Source organism: Sphaeramia orbicularis, chromosome 24 (genome assembly GCF_902148855.1).
Source record: "Sphaeramia orbicularis chromosome 24, fSphaOr1.1, whole genome shotgun sequence".
Taxonomy (NCBI): domain Eukaryota; kingdom Metazoa; phylum Chordata; class Actinopteri; order Kurtiformes; family Apogonidae; genus Sphaeramia; species Sphaeramia orbicularis.
Window position 1 is genome coordinate 18754525 of NC_043979.1, and position 6727 is coordinate 18761251.

Below are 6727 nucleotides of genomic sequence, written 5' to 3' on the forward strand. Positions count from 1 at the left end.
ATAATATAATTTTTTTAATACTACATTATGTAAACCTTACAACAGATAGTCTGCACTGTATTAATGTGAAATGTGATTTTTTTTTTTTTTTTTGCGCAATTATGATGCTATACATTCAAATAACATTCAAATAAATCAATATTGTATGTGATTTGTTAGGCTATAATGATGAAACTATATTTTTACACAGTTAATTTTCTGCTTAAATTATTTGTAGAATATTATTTTAAATTCACATTATTGACGTAAAGCATTGAACTAAAAATATTCGTGTTGATTTTATATATATATATATATATATATAATTAATTAACATGACCTGCAGACAAATACAGTGGCCCATCTCCTTGTTTGTTTAGATTACGATGAAGTGCTTCTTTCTAATCAACACTTTTCGATAGTCTCTCCTTCTAAATCTAATTACCGGGAGTCATTCATTAGGGAAGGAGGAGGGAATCACCCAAAGAGTGTCAATAATGTGTCCGAGTCCGAATCAGCCTCCACTTTGGGGAATGCATGCCTCCATGTTCCTAATTTGCTGAGATTGCTCTTCGTATTTTAATTCCGTTACATTTGAATGTAGATGGATAAATAAAACAATAGAGGCCAGATACTGAACTGAAGATGCTGAGTTGTATGTGAATGAGGGCTCAGTTTGCAGTATTGCCTTCTTTGTTTGTTCCCTGAAGTCTTTTGTTATCAGCATTACTTATCGGTCAACAGTGGGCTTTGTTTCTGCAAATGGCCCCCCAATCAGCTGTCTATTTAGCTTCGCCTAACCTGTGGGTATATGCTAATCGAGTGCCCGGTTGGGGCCCAACGAGTGTGCGCATTTTAACGACAATGTTTTGTTTTTGGTCGTACTAGTAGAGGAGGAGAGGAGTGTGTTTGGGGGGTTATTGGGGGGCGGGGTTATAGTGGCAGTTTGTGTATGTGTGCGCGGGTGGGGGGTGATGGCGTAAACGTTTGTCAGCCAGACAGAGCATTCTCAGTCCAGCAGGACAGCTGGGGGTCTGCACTCGGCTTTAAGAGCCCTGCAAGTCCGAGGACGCCCACTTCTTTAAACCCACCGTGGTGCGTAAAGGCTGTGCGTAAAAACCGGCGGACACAGAAGAATCCGAACACCTGATAAAAAGTCAACACGTTTCTTTTTTTTCTTCCTGTTTTGCACAGGTTGACATAAACAAGAAAAAGACCCGAGAGGATTAAAACACTTTTTTCCTGCTTACTTCATTTTTTGGTGGTTCCCCCTTGTGTCGGTGCCCCCTCCCCCGACCGCCAGCATGATGTCCTACTTGAAACAGCCGCCGTACGCGGTGAACGGACTGAGTTTATCTACCTCAGGAGTGGACCTGCTTCATCCTTCAGTGGGATACCAAGGTAGTGTAAGACAGAATGGGATTGAACAAAATAGTAAATACAGCCAGAAATGTAAGCAGGCTGTGTATGTGGTTTGTGCGTAATACAGAGAAAAAACAACGTGAAAATACTTCGAATACATTGCAATGATTATCTGTGAAATGCTGTAAATGTGTAAAATAAGAACAGCATGATAATATAATATTAATATAATAAACACACCGCAAAACAAAAGTTTCTGGATCATTAAAAATAAATCATATGTTTTAGTTTTAAGTTATTTTCCAAACGTCCTCATCCATTCAGGAATTGAAATCTAAGTTTTCCCTACATTATATCAGAAAAGTGTGCATTTATTTATTTTTTTCATAACCCTGTTTATCTTTTTCTTGTATCAGCAACCCCTCGCAAACAGAGGAGGGAGAGGACGACCTTTACCCGGGCCCAGCTCGACGTGTTGGAGAATCTGTTCGCCAAGACCCGGTACCCTGACATCTTCATGAGAGAAGAGGTGGCCTTAAAGATTAACCTGCCTGAGTCTAGAGTCCAGGTGAGTCAGACAGATCACAGACACAGGGTTCAGTTGAAGGAGTGTTTATTGAGTTCATAGTTTGTCATTTTCTTGAGCCATAATATCAAATTCTCGTTTGAAATATTTCTCTTACATCTTAAAAATAAAACCACAGTTTATTCCTTTATTTTACTGTCAAAAAATAGACTTTTTGACCCACTGTCATTTCCTAAAATTAATCATCTCAGCAGTGTAAGGAGTGATGAAACAGTAAATATCCAGATTACACTGTAACTTGTAATGTTTTTATTTATTTATTTATTTGTCTGACAGGTATGGTTTAAGAACAGACGAGCCAAACATCGCCAACAGGCCCAGCAGACCCAGACTGGAGTGCAGAACAAGGCTGTGAGCAGGCCGGTGAAAAAGAAAGGCTCCCCGGTGAGAGAAGCCAGTTCAGAGAGCGGAGCGAGCGGCCAGTTCACGCCGCCTTCCAGCACCTCCATCCCGTCTGTGAGCAGCAGCGCGGCCCGGTGTCTATCTGGAGCCCGGCCTCCATCTCCCCTCTGTCCGACCCCCTGTCCACCTCCTCCTCCTCCTGCATGCAGCGCCCTTACCCCATGACCTACACCCAAGCGTCGGGCTACAACCAGGGCTACACGGGCTCGTCGTCATACTTCACCGGGATGGACTGCGGCTCCTATCTTTCGCCTATGCACCACCAGCTGTCCACCGCCGGCTCCGCCATGAGCCCCATGGGCAGCAGCGGGGTCTCCAGCCACCTGAGCCCCGCGTCCTCCCTGTCCTCGTCGGCGTACGGGGCTGCGGGTCTGGGCTTCAGTGGCCCCGCAGACTGTCTGGACTATAAGGACCAGACAGCATCCTCATGGAAGCTCAATTTCAACGCGGACTGTTTGGATTACAAAGACCAGGCTGCGTGGAAATTCCAAGTCTTGTGAAAGTCAGGACTCAAGGGGACAATTTTTTTTAAAGACAAAAAAACTGAAGCCCAAGGTGAGGGGCCAGCAAGTGCTACAGAGGCCCCCAACTTCTACCTCGGGCGGAGCAGAGCAGAGCAGGACTGCCACCTGGTTGTCTCACTTTGTTGGGTTAACTTATTGAACATTCAGACTGACTTCTTCCAAACTTTGATCAAGGACACGGAACAAATGTGTTGTCCAAAAGGAAAAAAAGGATCAAGAGCACGAAAGCTCCAAGCCTAACTTGGTTGAGTTTGAGGAATAGGTCAGGTTTTCTCCTAAGCTCCTTAAAGACTCCCCTCTCTTGTCTTTTTTTTTTTTTTTTTATTTTGTTGGCACGCTGAAGGGCCCCTCTGATCAAAGCATTGTGCATGTGTGTGTCAGTGTGTGTGTGCGTGTGTGTGTGTGTGTATGAAGGAGAGCAGCTCTGACATGAACCTGGATGCACTATTTAATTTATGAGAAATATGTTTAAGACTAGTTATAAGAGACAATCAGTCCGTGTGCGTGTGCTCATAAATGTCCCTTTTGTGTTTCTGATTTTTTTTTTTTTTTCCCTGTGTTAGATTTTTTTTTTTATATATATATATATACTTGTGATTCTTTGTACTACCTGCTGTATGCAATTTTACTTCGCGCCATGCGCAACAACCCAGCTGTGAATTTGATAGTTTTATTTCCATATCGAGTGTTATGTGAATGATAAATTATTATAAGGACATATTAGCTGAATGAAATAGGAAATGCAGGGTGAACCGAGCAAACAAGAAGTTGTAAAGTGCGGTTAAAAAGCCCACACACATACACACACATTTAAAAAAACCCCAATAAAGACCACTCAACACTGCTCCATTTAGATCTTCTGTGTTTATTCTGTTTTTCCGCCTGTGTCAAAATGCCTCCTGTCCACTTCTTTTTCTTTTCTTTTTTTTTTTACATTTCCACTCATCATGTATCAAGTTCATATTTCATTTCACAAGGGGCCAAAGCGAGGAATGTAAGAGCTATGTTAATCCGGTTTCATAAAGAGGATAATCCAACATTTTTATTGACGGCTGCTCTTATGTCCAGGGCGCTGATTTGGCTAGTTCACACGCAGAAGAAATGTGTCATGAACTGTGGGAGAAATTTCTTTGGAATGTGGAAACATCTCAAAAAAAAAAAAAAAAAAAAAAAAAAAAAAACAGCACAAATTCCACCAATATTATCAGGTTCATAGACTTTATAGAGCTACACCAGAAGTTCAAAATAATCCATGTAATCTTGATCCTCACTTTCTGTCTCCAGACTCTTTTGGGGCTCAGATCACTGCAGTCAGTTCAGTGTTGCAGGGATTATCAGTCCTGTTCAGGTCAAATATGAGCCCAAAGTGGACAAAAAAACAACCTCTTAAGGAGGAGAAAGAGGGTCTGAGCAGGCCGAGGCCCGTGCGTGGATTCAAAGGCTCCTGCTATCGGTCTAATTAGGATGTGACAGGACATGTCAAAGGCTCCTCTCACTCTGGACTGACTTTTTGCTGCCGCTCGGAGCGCTTATACTTGTCCATTTGACCCTCAATTAGCCCCGAATGACACACACAATTACAGAGCATCACATACACACTAACACATTAAACGGTGCATTATGGGAAATTATAGCTTCATGGGAATTCAACCAACATCAGAAAACATAAATTAGTGTTAGTCGCGACAAATATTAACTGGAATACATGTAAAAAAAAAAAAAAAAAAAAAAAAAAAGAAAAAAGAAAATGAGGGGAAAAAAAAATAGAAATAGAAAAAAGGATTCAGAACTGTGGTGCGTTTGCGGAAAATTGGATGAAAATGTTGCAACTACAGACTGAAAAGAAGTAATCTGAGCTATATAAATTATTTATAAATGACAATAATAATGCACCGCAAATAACTTATTCATACAAGTCACTGAAATCTAACAAAAAAGATGCTATTTTTCATGATCTTATATGACAAGATAAAAAGAAGAATAAATTTAAGGATGCAAACTATAAGATCAGACAAGTTATTAAAGCGCAACATTTGAGTTTCCTACTGTGTGTAGTTTCCATTGATGTTAGTGTCATATCCAAATCTTCAACAGGTTCAATAAATGTCAGCACTAAAAGCATTAAGTCAGTTTTTCTAAGCCAGAGGACCGGGGGCCCCGGAGTATCCATTCGGTTTTAATTAAGCACAAGCGGCACTAAAGGGGACATATGGGTCCGACAGACGCGCTTCATTAATCCTCTCATCGCATTTGAGGATGTTAAACAATACAAAAAAAAAAAAAAAAAAAAAAGAAAGAAGAAGAGCTTTCGGAAGCCTCTTCTTGGCCGAGGCACCGACCGCACATTTTGTCGGTCGTCGCCCCCAGGCAGGGCTTTCCCCCAGCGGCTGCACTGCACCACCACGGCCGGGGCATCCTCATCCAGGAGAGAGGGGGGATCCGGCTCCGCAGGGGCGTCTGGGTCACGGTTGTAAAGCAAGGGCATGGAACAGGCAGGGGAGCAGCATTTTTTTCCTTCATATTTTCTTAAAACTAAATGAACAGGTCTATTTTTACTTGCTGCCAGGCCCTGCTGTTTGGATGTCTGAACAGGCCATAAAACACCAAGAGGAGCATTTTTAGAACTTAAGCTATGCAATATTATCTTTAACAGTAATTTTTTTTGTTATTTGGCCTGTTTGAGGCACCTTCTGGAGAGTTTAGCACCAACAGAATACAATCAAACTAAATCCACACAGCAAAAACAGTTGTAAAATTTCTATTTTTGAGGCAGTTTAGAGTGAAATGTTCAGTGATGTAACACATACATGCGTGTACAGTAAACAATTATCAGACCATCAAAAGTCATCAAAAACAATGGTTATGCAATCAAGTACTAACTCCTGTGTGTATCATGTGAGTAAAACAGACAGAAAAGAAAACATGGACTGCCTAAAAGCACTGTTTTTGACAGTACAATTCCATAGAAGATCTTAAGTGATTTTGGTTATTATCAAGAAAACATGGAAAATTTCTAGATATCAGCTCTGAAATTAAACTCTTATGAGCTATTTTTGTTGTTATCATTATATTTGTCCGAACAAATGTACCTTTAGTTGTACCAGGCATTAAAATGACTAAGAAATTGAAGAAAACAAGGGGTGGTCTAATAATTTTTTGGGAATTGACATTACAGAATAATATATCAGTTATTATACAGATGAGGAAAGCCATGACATGAATTATCAAGAAGTGTTTAAACCACTTAAACAAGCCTTTCACAGAAAATAAGTAATGTTTCTATCAGCTGCACAATGTCACTGACAAGCATATGACTGTAAGAATAAAGGCTAAAGGCAGCTCCTTCTACAGTCAAATACAGTATTTGCCAAGTGGTAAAGTGGGATGAAAAGCTGATTCCTCCTTTACAGCTACATAAAATAATCCCATGACAAACTGAACTGGGTTTTCTTTATAAAGAACAGTAGATTGGAGATAAACGGCCAATTTGTTGGTGAGAATATAACTGAAGACTATTGTTATGCATAAGTATGTGTCCTACATTCCCAGGGAGGCAATGTCTATTACATATCAACACATACATAATTCATCTACAACAACACTCATGGAATCTCATTTAAATCAGTGAAACAATAGTGTTTCTGTACTCCGATCAGACTGGCCGTTGAGGAATATGGTAAATGGTTAAAAGTACAGTGTTAACTCTTCATGACCCCTTTCATTCATATTGAGCCATGTAATGTTTTAACGTGATTCCATCTCAACCTGATGAAATTAAAGTCATTTATATTAGATGCATTTATGTTATGTTATTTATGTTAAAACAACAAAAAATGTTCTTTTAGTGCTTTAAACTACTGTAACTGCACAAATA

At 40.2% G+C, this 6727-nt stretch overlaps 1 pseudogene; it reads left to right on the top strand.

Annotated features, from left to right (window-relative positions):
• The first annotated feature begins 970 nt into the window (after positions 1 to 970).
• LOC115415483 (homeobox protein OTX2-like) lies at positions 971 to 3706 on the top strand (annotated as a pseudogene).
• The last annotated feature ends 3021 nt before the right edge of the window (positions 3707 to 6727 follow it).